At 37.8% G+C, this 21,102-nt stretch overlaps 1 pseudogene; it reads left to right on the forward strand.

Moving 5' to 3' along the window:
- Window positions 1–1,305: 1,305 nt before the first annotated feature.
- LOC124959105 (guanylate-binding protein 1-like) lies at window positions 1,306–19,187 on the forward strand (annotated as a pseudogene).
- The last annotated feature ends 1,915 nt before the right edge of the window (window positions 19,188–21,102 follow it).

Below are 21,102 nucleotides of genomic sequence, written 5' to 3' on the forward strand. Positions count from 1 at the left end.
GGGACAAGTTGAGCAACAAAATAAATACTGATTATCAATTTCTAAAACCCACAGAGTGCACATTTTTAAGTCTATGCTGACACAACTAAATAAATGTCTGAGTAAATAAAAAGAATGTATAATTCCTAAAGTAGAATTCTGATTAACAAAAGGATGGGATGATGAGAATAGAAAATGACCTTCAATTGGGCTCTGTAGCTCATGTCTGTCATCCCAGTGACTCAAGAGGATCACAAGTTCAAGGTCAGATTCACCAATTTAGCAAGGCCCTAAGCAACTTAGTGAGACCCTGTCTCAAAATAAAAATAAAAAGGACTGGGGATGTGGCTTAGTGGTTAACCATCCTAGGATTCAATTCTCAGATTAAAAAAAGAAAAAGAAAAAGAAAAAGCATAAAGAAAAAAAAATCACCTTCAGGGAAATTCAATAGTAATTAACTTACAAGCAGGACTTATCAATGCATGCTAAAATTAGTGGCCAAAAAATATGAGAGTATGATGAGAATATATTTGCATAATTTGAAAAGTATCTCCCCAAAGGTTACTTTTAAATTTTTAACTGGTATTAGTACTTCACAGTGGAGAAATTTGGCAGATATTACCTTAACCACTCAATCAAATTTAAGATAGCAGAATCAGGATAAATCATGTCAATGTCATGAATCTTGTAATGTGAACCACTGAGAAAGGCAGAATAGCACTCTTGTGACATTCTTACAGAAAAGGTATAATTTCAATCTAATATGAAGGAATCATCAGCAATACCAAAATTGAAAGCAGTCTAAAAGTTACATGATAGTACCCTTCTGAAGTGTCAAAGTCATGAAAGGTGACAAATTAGGAACTACCAAAGATGAGAAGACACTAATGACTTACCTGTGGGGAGTCCTAAATTGGACTGGGGAGCAGAAAAGAACATCAGTGGAAAACTAGTAAACAGTGAATGCAGTGTGTACATTAGTCAATAGTACTGAACTACTGTTGAAGTTCTGGCTTCAGCCATTGTTCTCTGGTTATATATGACATTAATAGTAAGGGAAGTTGAAGAAATGGTATATTAAAACACTCTAATCCCATTATGTAACTTTTTCGGGAATCGATTCTAAAATAACCCTATTCTGAAAAGAGCTAGTAGACCAGTATTTAGGATAGCATGAAAGCCTGACAGGTCTTTTTAAGATGTACATAGGAGATCAAGGACAGAATACAGAATTTTAGCCCATACGGTTAAGTTCAACTCAGTTTACTGACTAGAAATTGCTGCCCATCTCACCTCTTGTCCTGCAGACAGAGTACCATCCCAGACATGGCCTCAGAGATGGCCATGCCAGGCCCCATGTACCTCATCAAGGACATGGAGGAGCAGCTAGTGGTCAAGCAGGAAGCCCTGCAGATCCTGTCAGGCAACACACAGCCTGTGGTGGTGGTGGCCATTGTGGGCCTCTACCGCACGGGCCAATCCTACCTGATGAACAAACTCACTGGGAAGCAAAAGGGTGAGTGCCACCAGCAAAGCTCTGCTGAGCCCTCTGTCCTCCACACTGTGGGCAACCAGCCTGGGGCTGGAGGAGAGAAAGTTAGAGTCAGGGAGGGACAGTGAAAGCTAACTTTCCATCCACTAATGAACTCCTTACGTTCTCTTTGGAGAATTTGAAACAATCAACTCATTTATCCCACTTTGCCATTATTTTCCCATTTAAAAGTATGTTTGCTTTTATGGGGAAAATAATGTATTGAGGAAGAAAATTAGCTTACATAAACATGAATGATAAGACCTTGACTAGAATGTTCAAGTAGTAACAGCAAGCTTCCCTTGAACTTTAAGGTGAAATGAAGGTTTCATACTGCACTGGATACTCTAATATTCCTATTTCTAGGATTGTAATTAAAATCAATACTTGCTGTTTCTTTTATCTTTTAATTGTATATTAAATTTTTCTCAGTCTCTTCCCCTCTCATCCTTACTCTTCTCTACGGGCTTCTCTCTGGGCTACACGGTGCAGTCTCACACCAAGGGAATCTGGATGTGGTGTGTGCCTCATCCCCAGAAAGGAGAACACACCCAGTCCTGCTTGACACCAAGAGGCTATAAGACATAGAGAAAGTGAAAAAGAAGTCTTTTACATTCTACTTGTATCAGATCAATACCCCACTCTGTACTTGTAACTCCCATTCCTTGATTTGTGCTTCTGACTAATCTTATTAATGTATTATTCTTTTCATTTACTTGATATGAAATCTGAGAGTAGATACCCACTTCATCTGCTTAATTATGGGTCAACTATAAAATAATGACATCTATTTTTAGTAATTTTCTTTCATATCATAGCAAAATATTTGAGAGATGCCTGAAGATATCCCTAAACTGGGCTATACTTTTTACAAACATGCCTGACTTTTCAGCATGAATCCACAAAGATGGTAAGAATACCCCTTTTCACAGAAGCACTACTAAGAGAAGGAAAGTATAATATCTAATGATTACATCTATATTCATTAAGGATCATATATTGCTACTCTTATCAAATCTTAGGCTTGGAAGCCTCTTATTCAATGAACTTATTTTAACTACTGCTAAAAAGTTTTTTACAATGACAAGTCATGGAAATGGATTAGGTCCATCAACTAAGGTAGGATACCCTTATTAAAATAGCTTGAATTTTAGTAGCTGATAAATAATAGATACTAAAATATTATCAAATGCTTATGTGTGTCATACTCTTCATACATTTATATAGTGTCTTATTTTACTTATACACCAGGAATTCAATATTCTTTAATTCCTTTTAGAAGTGAAAATAATATTGCAGGTCACTGTAACTTTCCCATGATTCTCTAGCTAATGAAAGACAGAACTAACATTCAGTCTTTGCCATCTGAACTAAGCACTGTTCTGTGTGACTTCTGCACTGATTTATAGGGAGACAATCAGAATGATGGCTGGATCTTTGCCCTGGCAATCCTCCTGAGCAGCATCTTCATTTACAACAGCATAGGAATCATCAACCAGCAGGCCATGGACCAACTGCAGTATCCTTTTTTATGAGGTCCAGAATAGCACTACACTAGAAAATTATAGCTCCTATCTTCATAGGTACAGAGGCAACAAGTACTGAAGAATCCCATTATGCTCAACATCTCAATCATCACCCAAAGTTCAAGCCTTCGTGGTCTCACATATCCTTAGACACCCAGCCACACAACACTTGGATCATTCCTTTTTGACTTAATCTACCACCTTCTGCAAACATTCATCATTCTCTGGAACTCATGTCTTCACTACAGCAAATTTCTGGGTTTTTTTTTTTTCTTCATCTGTTCTAAATGTTACTTTCTGACACATAGCTATATGCCAGACATTATTTACCCTATACACCTCTCCATTAGTCTTAAGTGATAACTTTTTATTCCATATTTTGTGATCATCTGTCTCTTCATTGAGATACTTGTGTTTCTTGCTCCTTTTTAGTTTACAGACACTTTCTTATTCCCCCGACATTAAAAAGAGAACCTTATTTGAAGCACACACCCACACTCAATTGAAGACTCCATCACCCTTCTTTGCTGATGTCATCTCCCAACCACCCAGGAAACACACCCTATATTTGTCAACAATTTTAGCTGCTGATATCTTTTAGACATTAGCAACCCATATATATTCATATAACACTCTGGTCTCTCTATTACCTCACCTTCTCATGTATTTATCAACACCCTTCTGCATTACTTAGTCTAGGTCATTATCAACAACATCACCATTCTCATGAAGTTAAGTTCTAAGCATTGCACTGAACTCAATTTCACTTTGCTGTTTCTAATAGGTAATTCTCATCTCATTTGCTATTCAGAAGGATCTGATAGATCAATCTTATCCTCTTTTCTCAAACATTTCCTTTTTTGTATCTAGAATGTCATAGTTTCTAATATTCCGCTTTCCAGACCTTTTAATTTCCTTTGCTGCATCCTCTTTTTTATCATGAACTCTGAAAACAACTCTGTAATTGCTGTGTCTCTTCCCTTCTTTCCCTGCTCTCAGTCCCTTACCCAGTCTGTCCCACCCCAGTAAGCTCCCACATCATCCACAAGGATGTTCAGACCGGAAACACAGGCATCATCTCCTATGATTTCTTCCCTTGCATCCTTGAAAGTATTAGTTGACAAAACCTTTCAGTTGCACTGGCAAAGGTATTTCCATGGACTGACCTATTCTCAGTACCTCCTATAAGGTAGCTCTAGTCTAAACTTCCATTCTCCCATCTTTGTTTTCTCCTTAACTGCTTGTTTTCTTTGTTTATAATCTTGACTTTCTCAGATGCAGTCACAGCCAGAATGTTCTTTTATTAAAAACCATACCATATTCTCTTCACTCAAAATCCATCTCTGGCTACCCATTTAATTTATATTAAATTTCACACTCCTTACTTTGGTTTAGAGATTTTATATCTTGCGCCTCTTTCTTTTAGGACATTTACCCTACCACAGTAGACTTCTTGGTATAGGTTGTATACACTCGGTTATTTCCTCAGGTTTTTCAGGTGATGTGATTTCTGTTTGGAATGTTTTCCCACTGCATTTTTCATGGTTTCATTTCTCCTTACATAGACTTTCTGAATTGATTATACATTTGAAGTAATTAGTTTGAAGTTCACTTCATCTAATTTTCATTCCTGCAGATACTGATAAAAAAAAGTAAGAACTTTAATGAGCCTCGGTTATGCAACCAGAAGTTCTTCCCAAAGAGAAAGTGCTTTATCTTTGACCGGCCTGCTCAGAGGAAGTACCTTATGCAGCTGGAGCAGCTAGAGGAGAAAGACCTGAGTCCTGAATTTGTAGAACAAGCTTTAGAATTCTATTTATACGTCATCAGTGATTCCAGTGCCAAGACTCTGCCTGGTGGCATCACAGTCAATGGGCCACGTGAGTCCTTCTGTCTCCCAGCTTCTTACCTGGACTTTCCTTCTGCCTATTGTAAGGACACAAGAGGGGAGTCATAAATGTTACGTCACACAAACACTTGTCTAATGATTTAAGGAAAACATAACACACAGATCACGTTAATTACTTTACAAGAAAACTGAAAAAAACTTATTTTTATAGCAACTAGGACAAAATGAAAACTAAAATGTAATTTTTCTGTAGTAAACTTTCCTTTTTTTTTATTTTCTTCTTTTTTTTGTACTATTGATTGAAATTAGGGGTGCTTTATCACTGAGCTACCCTCCTAGCCCTTTTTTAATTTTTAAGACAGGTTCTTGCTAAGTTGCTGTGGCTGACCTCCAATTTGTGATTGTCCTCCCTCAGCTTTCTGAGTCACAGGGATTACATTGTGCACCAACATGTAGAACTCTAGTAACTTCTCAGCTTCCCACTTATGAAGGAGCCTATTAAGATTCATATGTGTATATATATATATATATATATATATATAGAGAGAGAGAGAGAGAGAGAGAGAGAGCAGTTGTCAGAAAAAAAAAAGTAAATATCACATTTAAATGTGACTTTGACCCTAACTATTGTGCAATTTTCTTGTTCTTAAATTCAAAAATAAGGAATGCTTGCAATGAACCAACCTCTGGTATATTAGTGAATAAATTAAATGTGATTTATATCCCCATTCCTGAATAATGGTAGCAAAAGATACTTTAAAAAGTACAAAATAAAATTCATAATTATTAGTATAATAAATAAATGTAATCGGTTGCTGGGAGAGAGTAAGGGTCTAGGCATGTGCGATGTCATTTAGATTGGGATAGAGAATATTTGTCTGTAAAGGTGATGTGTAAGATGAGAACTTAAAAAGGGACGGGAGTTAACCAGAAGAACAGGAAAGGATGGCTTACCAACAGAATATTGCAATGAATAAAGGCTTGTGGAAAAAAGAACTTTGCAATGTCAACCAAATAGAAGAAAGACAGGTGATGGGGGCAGAGGAAAGAGGATGAGTGTGGTGCCATCACTGAAGAAGTATGCAGGGCTCAGGGCTCAAGAGGATCGACTGGTGATTCAAGGAGTTTACAGTTGGTCCTAAGCCCTGTGGGAAGACCTGGGGAATTTATATTTATAACTATCTTTCTGAGTGTTTCTTAGAAAATGCACTGGATTCTCTGAGGGAAGGAATTAGAAGGTAGATGCTCTTTGCAATGGTTTAGTTATAAATGGGGATTGATTATGGCAGTGGAAATGGACAAGATTTGAACATATTTTGGATGTGAAATTCAAAAGGCTTGATAATAAAGGGAATATAGATCTATGGAGGAAATCAGGAGAACATTTTAAGTCTATCTATACAGTTTCCTGTTCTGATGATATGCTACTTACTGACATAGTCATATCAGGAGGACTAGGTTTACAGAGTAGATGCAGTTGTTTGTATTAGAATTATTTACTATGGAGTTTCATCTGATATACACAGTAAGGGATATCCTACAGGCATTTTTTAAAATTTATTTTTATTGTAAACAAGTGGGATACATGTTGCTTCTATTTGTACATGGAGTAACAGGATACCATTTGCATAATCATACATTTAAATAGGGTAATGATGTTTGATTCATTCTGTTATTTTTTCCTTCCCCCCACCCCTCCCACCCTCTTTTCCTCTCTACAGTCCCTCCTTCCTCCATTCTTGTCCCCCCCCCCATTATGTGTCATCATCTGCTTATCAGTGAAATCATTTGCCTTTTGGATTTTTGAGATTGGCTTATCTCACTTAGCATGATATTCTCCAATTTCATCCATTTGCCTGCAAATGCCATAATTTTACTATTCTTTATAGCTGAGTAATATTCCATTGTATATATATACCAGAGTTTCTTTATCCATTCATCAATTGAAGGACATCTAGTTTGGTTCCACAGTCTGGCTATTGTGAATTGAGCAGCTATGAACATTGATGTGGCTGTATCTCTGCAGTATGTTGATTTTAAGTCCTTTAGGTATAGGCTAAGGAGAGGGATAGCTGGGTCAAATGGGGGGTCCATTCCAAGTTTTCTAAGGAATCTCCACACTGCTTTCCAGAGTGACTACACTAATTTGCAGCCCCACCAGCAATGTATGAGTGTACCTTTTTCCCCACATCCTCTCCAACACCTATTGTTGCTTGTATTCTTGATAATTGCCATTCTAATTGGGGTGAGATGGAATCTTAGTGTAGCTTTGATTTGCATTTCTCTTATTACTAAAGATGGTGAACATTTTTTCATATGTTTGTTGATTGCTTGTAGATCTTCTTCTGTGAAGCATCTATTCATATCCTTGGCCCATTTGTTGATTGGGTTATTTGTATTCTTTGTGTAGAGTTTTTTGAGTTCTTTATATATTCTGGAAATTAGTGCTCTATCTGAAGTATGAGTGGCAAAGATTTTCTCCCACTCTGTAGGCTCTTTCTTCGCATTGCTGATAGTTTCCTTTGCTGAGAGAAAGCTTTTTAGTTTGAATCTATCCCAGTTGTTGATTCTTGCTTTTATTTCTTGTGCTATGGGAGTCCTGTTAAGGAAGTCTGATCCTAAGCCAACAAGTTGAAGATTTGGACCTACTTTTTCTTCTATAAGATGCAAGGTCTCTGGTCTGATTTCGAGGTCCTTGATCCATTGTGAGTTGATTTTTGTGCAGGGTGAGATATGGGTTTAGTTTCATTCTGTTGCATATGGATTTCCAGTTTTCCCAGCACCATTTGTTGAGGAGGCTATCTTTTCTCCATTGCATATTTTTGGCACCTTTGTCTAGTATAAGAAAATTGTATTTATTTGGGTTTGTGTCCATGTCCTCTATTCTGTACCATTGATCTACCTGTCTATTGTGCTGCCAATACCATGCCGTTTTTGTTACTATTGCTTTGTAGTATAGTTGAAGTTCTGGTACTGGGATACCCCCTGCTTCATTCTTCCTGCTAAGAATTGTTTTAGCTATACTGGGTTTCTTATTCTTCCAGATGAATTTCATGATTGCTTGCTCTATTTCTATAAGGTACATCATTGAGATTTTAATTGGAATTGCATTGAATCTGTATAGCACTTTTGGTAGTATGGCCATTTTGACAATATTAATTCTGCCTATCCAAGCACATGGGAGATCTTTCCATCTTCTAAGGTCTTCCTCAATTTCTTTCTTCAATGTTTTGTAGTTTTCATTGTAGAGGTCTTTTACCTCTTTGGTTAGATCGATGCCCAAGTGTTTTATTATTTTTGAGGCTATTGCAGATGGAGTTGTTTTCCTCATTTCCCTTTCAGCTGTTTCGTCGCTTGTGTATAAAAATGCTTTAGATTTCTGCGTGTTGATTTTATAGCCAGCTATTTTGATGAATTCATTGATGAGGTCTAGAAGTTTTCTGGAGGAGTTTTTTGGATCCTCTAAATATAGAATGATGTCATTAGCAAATAGTGACAGCTTAAGTTCCTCTTTTCCTATTCGTATCCCTTTAATTTCTTTAGTCTGCCTAAGTGCTTTGGCTAGAGTTTCGAGGACAATGTTGAATAGAAGTGGTGAAAGAGAACACCCCTGTCTTGTTCCCGTTTTTAAAGGGAATGGTTTCAGTTTTTCTCTATTAAGAATGATGTTGGCCATGGGCTTAGCATAAATAGCCTTCACAATGTTCAGGTATGTTCCTACTATCCCTATTATTTCTAGTGTTTAGAGCATGAAGGGGTGTTGTATTTTGTCAAACGCTTTTTCTGTGTCAATTGAAATAACCATATGATTCTTATCCTTAAGTCTATTGACATGATGGATTACATTTATTGATTTATGGATGTTAAACCATCCTTGCATTCCAGAGATGGGATGAACCCTACTTGATCGTGGTGCACGATTTTCTTAATATGCTTTTGGATACGGTTTGCCAATATTTTGTTAAGGATCTTTGCATCTATATTCATCAAGGATATTGGTCTAAAATTTTCTTTCATTTGATGTTTCTTTGTTTGGGTATGAGGGTGATATTAGCTTCATAGAATGAATTTGGTAGGGTACCCTCCTTTTCTATTTCCTGGAATACTTTGAGAAGTATTGGAATGAGATCTTCTTTGAAGGTCTTGTAGAACTTGGCTGAGAATCTGTCTGGTCCTGGGTTTTTCTTGGATGGTAGGTTTTTAATGGCTTCTTCTATTTCATTGCTTGCTATTGATCTGTTTAAATCATGTATGCCCTCCTGGTTCAGTTTGAGAGGAGCATATGTCTCTAGAAATTTGTCAATGTCTTCGGTAGATTCTATTTTGTTGGAATACAGATTTTCAAAGTAGCTTTAAATTATGTTACGTACCTCAGTTGTATCTGTCATGATATTTCCTTTTTCATCATGAATTTTAGTAATTTGAGTTTTCTCTCTCCTTCTCTTTGTTAGTGTGGCTAAGGGTTTGTCTATTTTGTTTACTATCTCAAAGAACCAATTTTTTGTTTTGTTAATTTTTTGCATTGTTTCTTTTGTTTCAATTTCATTGATTTCAGCTCTGATTTTAATTATTTCCTGTCTTCTACTACTTTTGCTGTTATTCTGTTCTTCTTTATCTAGGGCTTTGAGCTGTGATGTTAGGTCATTTAGTTGTTGACTTTTCATTCTTTTCTGGAATGCGCTCCATGCAAAGAATTTTCCTCTTAGTACCACTTTCATAGTGTCCCAGAGATTTTGATATGTTATATCGTCATTCTCATTGACCTCTAAGAATTTTTTTTTATCTCCTCCCTGATGTTTTCTGTTATCCATGTTTCATTCAATAGCATATTATTTAGTCTCCAGGTGTTGGAGTAATTTCTGTTTTTATTTTGTCATTGATTTCTACTCTCAGTCCATTATGATCTGATAGAACACAAGGCAGTATCTCTATTTTTTTGCATTTCCTAAGGGCTTCTTTGTGGCATAACATATGGTCTATTTTCGAGAAGGTTCCATGTGCTGCCAAGAAGAAAGTGAATCCTCTTGTTGATGGATGGAATATACTATATTTGTCTATTAAGCCTAGGTTATTGATTGTGTTATTGAGTTGTATGGTTTCTTTGGTTTTTGTTTGTAAGATCTATCTAGTGGTGACAGAGATGTGTTAAAGTCACCCAGAATTATTGTGTTATGGTCTATGTGATTCCTGAAATTGAGAAGGATTTATTTGATGTACAGGGACACACCATTGTTTGGGGCATAAATATTTACTCTTGTTATGTCTTCCTGATTTATGGTTCCCTTAAGCAGTATGAAATGTCCTTCTTTATCCCTTCTGACTAACTTTGGCTTGAAGTCCACTTTATCTGATATAAGGATGAAAACCCCCGCATTTTTACTGAGTCCATGTGCATGGTAGGATTTTTCCCATCCTTTCACCTTTAGTCTGTGGATGTCTTTTTCTATGAGATGAGTCTCTTGCAGGCAGCATATTGTTGGGTCTTTCTCTTTAATCCAATCTGCCAGTCTATGTCTTTTGATTGATGAGTTTAGGCCATTAACATTCAGGGTTATTATTGAGATATGATTTGTATTCCCAGTCATTTGGCTTATTTTCGGGTTTTAAGTTGGCTTGGTTTCTCCTTTGAGTGGTTTTTCTCTAAGGTAGTTTCTCCCTTTGCTGACCTCCATTGTTGTTTTTCATTTCCTCCTCATGGAATATTTTGTTGAGAACATTCTGTAGTGCAGTCTTTATATTTGTAAATTCTTTTAACTTTTGTTTATCATGGAAGGATTTTATTTCATCTTCAAATATGAAGGTTAGTTTTTCTGGGTATAGGATTCTTGGTTGGCAACCATGTTCTCTCAGAGCTTGAAATATGTTGGTCCAGGCTTTTAGAGTCTGGGTTGAGAAGTTGACTGCTATCCGTATTAGTCTCCCCCTATATGTAATCTGATGCTTTTCTCTCGCAGCCTTCAAAATCCTATCTTTATTTTGAATGTTAGGCATTTTCATTCTAATGTGCCTTGGTGTGGATCTGTTGTGATTTTGTGCATTTGGTGTTCTGTAAGCCTCTTGTATCTGATTTTCCATTTCATTCTTCAGATTTGGGAAATTTTCTGATATTATTTCATTGAATAGGTTGTTCATTCCTTTGGGTTGTATCTCTGTGCCTTCCTCAGTCCCAGTAATTCTTAAATTTGGTCTTTTCATGATGTCCCATAGTTCTTGGAGATTCTGTTCATGATTTCTTACCATCTTTTATGTTTGGGCAACATTATTTTCAAGATTAAATATTTTGTCTTCCTTGTCTGAGGTTCTGTCTTCCAAGTGGTCTAGTCTTTTGGAGATGCTTTCCATTGAGTTTTTTATTTGGTTTATTGTTTACTTCATTCCAAGGATTTCCATTTGGTTGTTTTTGAGAATCTCTGTCTCTTTGTTGAAATGACCTTTTGCTTCCTGCAGGTGCTCCTTCAGCTTATTGGTATTATCATTCATTGCCTGCATTTGCTCTCTTCTCTCATCCTTTGCTTCACGAATCATCTTAATCATGTATAATCTGAAGTCCTTTTCTGACATTTCTTCTAACATACTGTCATTGGATTCTATTACTATAGAATCTAGATTTGTTTGGATCATTTTCTTTCCTTGTTTGTTCATGTTGTTTATGTATCTTCCCCTTTAGCAGTGCAGATCTGGGGTACTACAGATTTCCCCCTATAGGTTTATAGTGGCCGTATAGGTTTCCAAAACCCTTTCTTTAAGGGGAGATCAATATTAGCAGTGCCCAATTCTGACACTATGCAATCCTGGACCAAACAGCCCCTATGAGGACAATAACAAAATTGTCATAATAAACAGAATGAGTTAAAATATTATCTTCAATAGAACAAACAGATTTGCAATAAGGTCTGCAGTTTCTAATGGAGGATAACGAGGATGCAGAGGGATGTAGAATGTGGCTGTTAATGGGATAAGAAAAGATTATACAGAAGTTCTAGATAATAGAAAGGGTGAGAGTGTAATCAAAAGAAATTGGATGTTAGCATGCAAAAAAGGGAGAAAGAGACTTTGAGGGAACAGGTAAACAAAAGGAAAAGAGAGCAAGAAAAGTAAAGAAATAAAAACTCAAATGTTTTCTATAAGGAGAAAAAAGAAAATCTATAGTATAACAGTCATATAGTAATGAAACTTCCCAGTCAGTGTTCAGTAGCCTGATGCATGAGAGATACCTGACAATGAGCTTCAAGTCTCCAGCAGGGGTCTCAGGATGGGATTTGCCCCACCTAAAGATAGGAGCTAAGGCTTCCAGGATTATCCAAGATGGTCGCTCTGGCTTCAAATGTGTTGGCAAATGGGGAGCTGCAGCTCAGGGTGTGGACGTGGCCAGCTGGAGGTCCTGGAGGTGGGATGCATTGGTCAGGAAGGGGTCCTAGGGGTCCGGTGTGTTTGGTGTGGTTGTGGGATCCTGGAGGCCGGGTGCAATCAGTCAGTGTGGAGTCCTGGTGATAGGGTGCAGTCAGTTGGTCTGGGGGTCCTGGTGGCAGGGAGCAGTCAGTCGATGTGAGGGCCCCAGAGGCAGGGAGTTATCGGTCGGGCTGAGGGATCCTGGAGATGGGGCTCAGTCAGTCCTGCCAGGGGTCCTATGGGGCCTGGCTGATGTCTCAAAATGGCGGCAGCCACGTGTAATCAAACATGCAGTTACTGTGACAGAGAACTTCCGGGCAACAGCAGGCATCCGGTGCTCCACTGGCGGTCGGCGATTAGTTTGTCTACTGTTGTTGGACGATCGGGAGGTGAACCTCGTGTGTTGGGTGATGGATAGGTGTAAGGCAGGCGATGGACTGGCCAGAGGCAGGCAAATGGTAGATGATAGGCGCCTGACAGTGAGCAATCTGCACTCACAAAAGACATTGATATGCTGGCAGACTGCAGTTCATCACAACAGAAAAATGGGGTAAATAATGGGGAATAATAGAATAATGGGGAATTGATAAGCAGCAAAAACTGCCTCACCAAGAAATGGATATCCTCTGTTTGAAACTGGAGTTACGGAGCAACAAGGAACGCAGCCTCCCTCTAGTCTGCCATCTTGGAACCCCCTCCTACAGGCATTTAGATATACAAATTTAAGATTTAAAAAAGATCAAAGAAGAAAAGAAAAGTAAAAAGTAATACATAGAGAAATTACTTCTTACTATAGAAAGAGAAGGTCCAGGATGGAGTTAGGAAGTGTTGTTTCTTGTAGTGTGACAGCCACTCTCACTTGCCTGAGGCTGTTTTCCTGAGATGAGAGGTTTTCAGTGGTGCAACCAACAATGCCCTGGCGAAACCAGGAAAACTGGTCACCTAACAATAGCTCTCCTGAGAAAATACCTGGAAAGATCCATTTACGTAGAGCAGACACTGGGCAGGTTACCTGAACCACGAGGAAAGCAGGGAAAAAAAGCTTAGATTCCTTCTTGGCCTTTTTCATACACAGCAGTAAAAGGCAATTGGAAAGAAAGGGGAGAAAAGTTGTGAAGAAATAAGTATGAAAGGTAATAAAAGACCTAGACCTAATATATATGTGCCAGAATATCATTGTCTTGATCCAATTAACCCAAATCTTCCTTTTAGGCAAAAAGGAAAACAAAACAGGTTACACACAATAATCTCTTGTGAACCTAGAGGTAACAAATTACTCCATCACCATTATTTCTAATGAAATGTTTAAAATTATTATTTTTGAGACTTTCTTGAAATTCTACAGAGTATTCATTCCACCAACTGACAGACACTATTTTGTAAAATTATTTTTTGGAGGTCTAGAGAGCCTGGTGTTGACTTATGTCAATGCCATCAGCAGTGGGGATCTGCTCTGCTTGGAGAATGTGGTCATGGCCCAGATAGAAAATTCTGCTGCTGTGCAGAAGGCCCTTGCCCACTATGTCCAGCAGATGGACCAGAAGGTGTAGTTGCCCACAGAGACCTTCTAGGAGCTGTTGGACTTGCACAGGACCTGTGAGAGTGAGGTCATACAAGTCTTCATAAAGAATTCTTTCAAGGATGTGGACCAAAAGTTCCAGGAGGAATTAGGGGTATGTTTGGTGTTCTGTCATGATAGGCAGAAAAATCTGGGTCCTTCTTGAGAACAGTACTTTTTCCTAGATCTCAGAACAGCAAAACTCAGTGTTTTATACATATTTGCAATTATGATTGGAAGATTATGCCCAGCCTTCAGTCCATTGAAAAAATGGCACTACTTTTTTTGCACAAAATATCCAAGTTTCTCACAATAATTTGTTTTTGTATATTTTCCTACTCTGAGTGTCATATTTTCAGTGATGATGTAAATTGTACAATGGCATTTATAAAAAGATTCTTAATTTAGTTTTCTTCCTTTATATGGAAAGAAGACACATTACTGTTGTGTTTCCTGCTAATAATCTGTTGGAATTAAATCACTTTTTAAAAAATAACCCTAATAATTTATTGCTTTTCATGTAAGCTGACAGAAAAAAAAATTTAGAAGACCAAGAAAGACACTCCAATCATAGGATTTTTACTTTAAATTGTTCATTTTTGTTAACTTCCCCACCATGGATGCCACATTTCAACAACAAAAGAAAGTATATTATGATCTAACCTTCATTACTTCATTAGCCTGAAGAGTGAATATACACAAATTTATTTACATTGGTAGAGTGAATATACACAAAATTATTCTCATGTTAAAGAAAGTATTAAATAATTATTAGTCCTTACTCAACACCTCTAGAAAAGTCACTGGGATTATAGTCTGCATCACCTCATATTCTGACCAAAAAAACCCTACAAGAGGATTATTGCTCCTTCTGTTTCACAGACATGGAATCCTCAGTTCACAAGCATCAAGGTTACAAAGCCCCAATGTGGTGGGTTAAGGAACTCAGTGCAGGCCTGCCTCACTGCCATGCCTGGGCTCTGAAACACTCCAAAAATTAGACACCTGAAAAGATAAATGTTTAATATGGAATAATACCTGTGCTTTGAGAATCACTCTCTGAAAGCAGGAAAACTAGGGGAAGAGAGCTTTAGAAAATCACAATTAGGAAAGTTGCAGGATGTCACAGTGTGGTGAAGACAATGTTCCCATTTAGATGCCACAATCTCCACAGGAGAAGCACTTCCCAGGAGCTGTAACTACCCTTCTCCTCGTGGTTCACTGCTCCATCTGTGCTCTTTTGTCACTTCACAGGCTCAGCTGGAAGCAAAGAGAGAGGACTTCTGTAAGCGAAACAGGGAAGCCTCATCGGATTGTTGCTCAACTTTACTTCAGGATATTTTTGGTCCTCTGGAAGAAGAAGTAAAGCAGGGGACATTTTCTAAACCAGGAGGTTACCATCTCTTTATTAAGAAGGAAAAGGAGCTGAAGAAAAAGTACTACCAGGCTCCTGGAAAGGGGATACAGGTAACCTATGTAACTGGTACCATTTCTGGGGTTACTGAGGAGACTCTTTCAAACCCCTCTGGGAACAAGGAGATGGCACTGTGATTGTTATGCAGTTCCTCTGCCTTTCATTCACCCATTGACTGGTTCATTCAGTAAGAGAGCCTGTCATGAGATAGTTAGCGTCTTCCTGGAAATCACAGAGAGTCTTCAAAAGATGTTTGTGGAATTCATTCATTCATTCAATCATCCAATCATTCACCAACAGTTCATTTTGTCTTGTGTGTCAGGTACTTGTCAATTTGCTAAGGATAGAGAAGTTAAAAAAGAAAAGCAAAAACCAAATTAATAAAAATAATAATAATAATAATAATAAAAGTTCTTAGGCCTCGTGGCCCACACCTGTAATCCCAGCTGCTCCGGACACTGAGACAGGAGGATGGCTAGTTCAAAGCCAACCTTGGCAATGGTGAGATGCTAAGAAAATGAGTGAGACCCTGTCTCTAAATAAAATACACAATGGGGCTGAGGTTGTGGCTCAGTGGTTGGGTGCCCCTGAGTTCAAATTTCTGGTATTAAATAAATAAATAAATAAATAAATAAATAAATAAATAAATAAAATGGAAAAAAGCAAGTTCTGTCTAAGTATTAACAAGCAATAAACAAATTCTCTCTTACAAATAATTTTAATGACAGTAGCAGTAAAGACTTTTAATACCCTTATTGTGTTCTAGAGCTTAGTTCAATTATTCCTTACATCAAATCCATACAGTATTTATTATTAATATACCCAGTGATTTAAAAAGAAAATTAGGCACAGAGAATTACAAGGACTGTCCCAGTATCACACAGGTAACAAGTGGTATTGCTTGGATGCAAATCTGAGTGGCATGATCTGCACTCTTAACAAATTTTCTAAGCTGGTATATTCAGATTCCATGTTAGATTTAGGTTTGGCTACATCTTATTTAAAAAGAAAAAGCATCAATGATTTAAAAAAAAACAAACCAAAACCAATAGATTCTTTCTTGCATCCAAGATGTGATAAGGAGATCACCCGGTGCTTCTGTGATGGCCCCACATCCGTCTTGGTCTCATCACCTTGGTACTTGGCCTCTGCTTCGAGTTGAGTTCATGCTCTAAGACCACTGATTACTTCAGCCTTTGACTCCACTTTGTAAGTTGAAAAAGGAGGGGGGCAGAACAGCAGAAGGGTTTCAAATCAATTAGTTTAAGGAGACTTCCAAGAAGTACCTTATAATATTTCTGATTGTGTTTTTGGCAAGAATTTAATCATATATACACCCCAGTTACAAGGGATGTTGACCAGAAAATATAGTATTATACCATGATTATATCAGATGAGATAAAATTTCAGCAGACTATTCAAAGAAGCTAGTGGAACAAAAGATGATTTGGAGAAGGAAGTTTCAAATAACAGGAAGAGTTCAGGAGGATTAATTACCTCATATTCCAGGAATAGCGAAATAATTAATGTGCTGGGAGCAGGAAGCTAAGGAGAGTTTCCAGCAGATAAAGCCAAAGACCAAAAAAGGGAATGCCTTGGAGGACACTGAAATCAACTTGAAATTCATTTGGCTGAACACAACATCTCTAGAGGGTTTTGAGTATAAGAGCAATTATATCGTTCCTAAAATAACATGGTAAAACTCTGGCTGCTCTAACTAGGACAGACTGTGGTAAGAGGAGGTGATAAAGTCTTGGGGTAGGGTGTTTGTGTGGAGTACATGACAAGTGACAGATTCTGGTTACATATCTGATGATTACATGAGGGACAAGTGAGGAGAAAACAAGATATCAAGGATATGGTTAGATGAACTGTTCCTAGATGCTAAAATTGGGGTGATTAGGAAGGATGAGATTTAAGGGGGATCCAGAGTTGAGCTTTACACCTAATAAATTTGAAATGCTATTTGAATTGTGAAGTGAATTGTTATATGACTGGGAACATTAATTTGAATTAACAGATGTGTTGCAGGGTTTTGCTTTAATCACAGTCTCTATTTCCTCATTTGAATGTCTTCTGTTTAGGCAGGAGTGATGCTGCCAAAATATTTGAATTCCAAGAAGGATGTGGCAGATGCACTTCTACAAACTGATCAGTCACTCGTAGAAAAAGAAAAAGAGGTCGAAGGTGTGAACAATTGAAAACACTGAGACTAGGTAGAAATCCTAGGAAGGTTTGCTGGCAATATTGGTCCATGGGAAATTATCTTTGTAAGGAAAGAAGAGCAAGTATCAGTCTTAGTTCTGTGGTAGTTTTACCTTAACTGGCATGTAAGGTCATCTGTCTTCTGATGCAAAAATTACCACAATTCTGAATGATATGAAAATGTTTTGAAAAGGATAAAAGGTAAAATAATGTACAACTTAATTTTTACATTTCTTTGCTTTTCTTCCTCAGTGGAATGTATAAGGTCTGAATCTGCAGAAGCTACAAAGAAAATGTTGGAGAAAATCCAAAGGAAGAATGAGCAAATGATGGAACAGAAAGAAAAGAGTTATCAGGAACATGTGAAGCAGTTGACTGAATAGATGCTGAAGTACAGGGTCCAGGCAATGTTGGAGCAAGAGAGGGCCCTCGCTCTGAAATTACAGATATTTGATCACAGCATCTCAGTTTTCTCTTCCAGTGCCCCAACAAAAACAGAGTATAAGGATGAGAAACTAACGCTTCCAAAAGAAGAATATCCAGTCCAGTTACTCTACTACATTTCTCATTTCCTTTTTTTGTTTCTTTGTTTTTATCTCTGACTATCTGTGCTTACTGAACTTTATCTACTTGCTGGATAAAATCCCGTGAAATCCTTCATTATGTTATTGTTAATAAAAAGTAGCTATTAATTACTAAGAATTGTACAAGTGCTTTAAGGCATTTGTAATCAAATTCTTACCAAATACCTCACAGGCTATTATTTTCTCATATGCTAAATGCGGTGATTCTAGGAGATGTAAATAACCTTGCTACATGATACTGCCTAGTAAACTATCCAAATAGTTTTTCCTACGCAGTGGGATCATCAGTGATTTTCTTTCTGCCAAAACTAGTATAACTTTATTTCTGAGAGCATGATAATGAATTGAAGACTCCTGACCATCTACCCATTTTTAAGCACATTGGTTGAGTGCTCATGTGGCCAGTACTTTCTTGCTACCTGAGCATTACTCCACATCTACACTGAATCTTCATATTGGCCCAGAAATATGCTATGGGCAGCTGCAGGCCCCAGTGGTTTCAACTTATTTCTGGTGTATCTGCCACTAAAATTTGGAAACTTGTACTAAATTCTTTATCAAATGCCTGCTCTGTTTCTGAATCACATAGCTAACTTTCCACTGCATTTTATCCATCTTACTTAGTCACATGTTCAAGAGTCCACATCAGTGATAAAGCAAAAAATACACACACACACACACACACACACACACACACACAATTTATACATATATAGTTTTTCCAGAAAAAAATGTGTGGCATATGAGTGAAAGGAACTCTAGGCCACCGATATTTCTAAAACTATATCACAACAATATTTCTGAAGCTCAAGAAAGACCAGAGAAATTATTAGCAGGCATAGGAAGCTCAGGAGAAAGGGAGACAGACAGAGAAAGATACAGAAAGATAGAGAATTCAACCTAAAGGAGGAAAGAATTTCAAGAATAAGCATCAAAATTCTTGAGGGATTAATGGAAATACTCAAAGGGGAACTAATTTGTCAATATGGGAAATGTGGTAAGCTGTACAAGTTCTGATTATTATCTTTCCTTTAGAAACAGGAATAACGTCTCAAAGAGGGATTCGAGAATGAGAGCAGGAAACTTCAGCAAGAGATCCAGAAAATCAAGGTGGCGAGCTGTTTACCACTGCCAGCATTTAACCTCCTCTAGAGATTCAAGGAACAAAAGATGTCTGTTCAGCTCCCTCTCCCCGGGAAAGAAATCAAAGGGGCAACTCCAAAATGTGAAACAACTGCCACTCAGTCAAACTCAATGCTCGCATTTCTGTTGGACCACGAAAGTTCAAGTATGAAAGCAATGTTCTCTTCTAGAGTAATTCAACTCATGCTTATTTATAATATTAATAACTGATGTGATCTTTATCTGGATTTTATATTTCAAATCATGAACAGGCACTCTGGAGAGAGATTAAATTTTTTAACTGGGTTTCTTTTTACATTGAGAAGATATGGTACAAGTTCTGTTTAGGGTAGACTCTGTTTCCCCCATATATTCCATCCTTAGATATTCTCATGCTGTTTTTTAAGAATTACTTTTGTTCTAGGACAGGATTGGATTGTTTGAACATAGTGAAAATCTGATGAAACCGATTAAATCTATAGGGCACAGAGGAGCATTAATCCTGCCAAGGGGTCTTGGATCTTACACTGCCTGTTAATAGAAGAGATCCTGGACACCTGGCTTGGCTCCAGGGCACAGACTGTACAGTTCTCAGCTGGATAGAGGCTGCGAGGTCTGTGGGCACTGATGGGACATCTGAGTATTGACAGAGGAAATTTCCCTGTTTAGAGTGCAAATCTGAGTGCGGGACCCACTTCTCCGTTTATTTAAGCCCTCTGGGTAATTACTGCCTCATTATTAGGACCTACATTTCTCTTTTTGAATCCCCTTTTCTTAGTCTTTTCTTCTCCCTACACTTTAAAGAATAACTTCTACAATCACCATACAGGAAGTTTTAACTCTAACTCAAAGTAAATTCCTGTCTGTCCCTTTGAGAATCTTCACTATAATCTCACAAGATCAAAACCTTGGATTCATTTTTTTCCTTCTGTCTTCCTACTGTGAAACCATTTCTTAGAAGTCACTTGGGTAAATGTTTGCTCTGATCAGATAATAGAAGGTAAAATCAAGAATAATTTGTTATTCAAAAGTATTAACCCACCGCACTTGTTTTAGAATATGTATTATTTAGGGTTTTCAATGGTTAATAACAATTTGCTTAGCAACTTAAATGAAAAGTAATTTAATATTTAAGACTTGTGGGGAGCAAGCAGATACCCCAGGATGATGAGGGGACAGACTCTACAGCTGTTCCATCAAGAATGGTACCACAATACAGTGAGGCTGTCTCAAGAGAGGAAGCCACAGTCATGGGACTTGGTGTCATGATCTCCCGATGAAAGACCAGAAGCTCTCTAGTGTTTAGCTCTCCAGTGGGTCAAAATCTGGTCATTTTCCATTAGTTAGGGACCCCTTTTCAGAAAATGTTTCTTCTTGCACCAGAGACTCAGATCAACAGGTGGTCACCTTTAGCTTGTGCCAGGAACTGCTGAGTGACTCAGGCAGCTGGCGACATCATGGTAAGCAATCATCATGTCCTTGTTGCTCCATCTGGGCCTCATGATAGGCTGTAGGACTTTGCTTGCTTGGGCTGCTATAGCTGATGAAAAAGCACAAGGGTGGAGTAGAGGAAAACACAAACCAGTTCCCACAGGCAATCAACAAGTCCATGTGCAGAGTCCAGGAGAATCTGACCAAAACTTAAGTGAAGAGTCAGTGTTTTTAGCAAAAGCAGCGTCAAGGCCGTGGAAGGAACCTAGATAAGCGTTATCATCATGACCCACATGTCAGAGGTGTCATCCACAGCAAAGCTGGTGGGAGACTAGTGATGTGTTGCCCAGCTGTGTCACCTCCAAAATTAGTGGTTTTTAAGTTGAATAAAAACAAGTGAAGCTACAGGGTTTATTTAGGTGTTTCCCTAAAACAATCTCATCTTGTACAAACATTCTGATTTTAATTTTAAAAGTGTCTTACCACAGGTCTGTTAGAGAGCCTGAGTGTAGAG

Source organism: Sciurus carolinensis, chromosome 1 (genome assembly GCF_902686445.1).
Source record: "Sciurus carolinensis chromosome 1, mSciCar1.2, whole genome shotgun sequence".
In the NCBI taxonomy this organism is placed as follows: domain Eukaryota; kingdom Metazoa; phylum Chordata; class Mammalia; order Rodentia; family Sciuridae; genus Sciurus; species Sciurus carolinensis.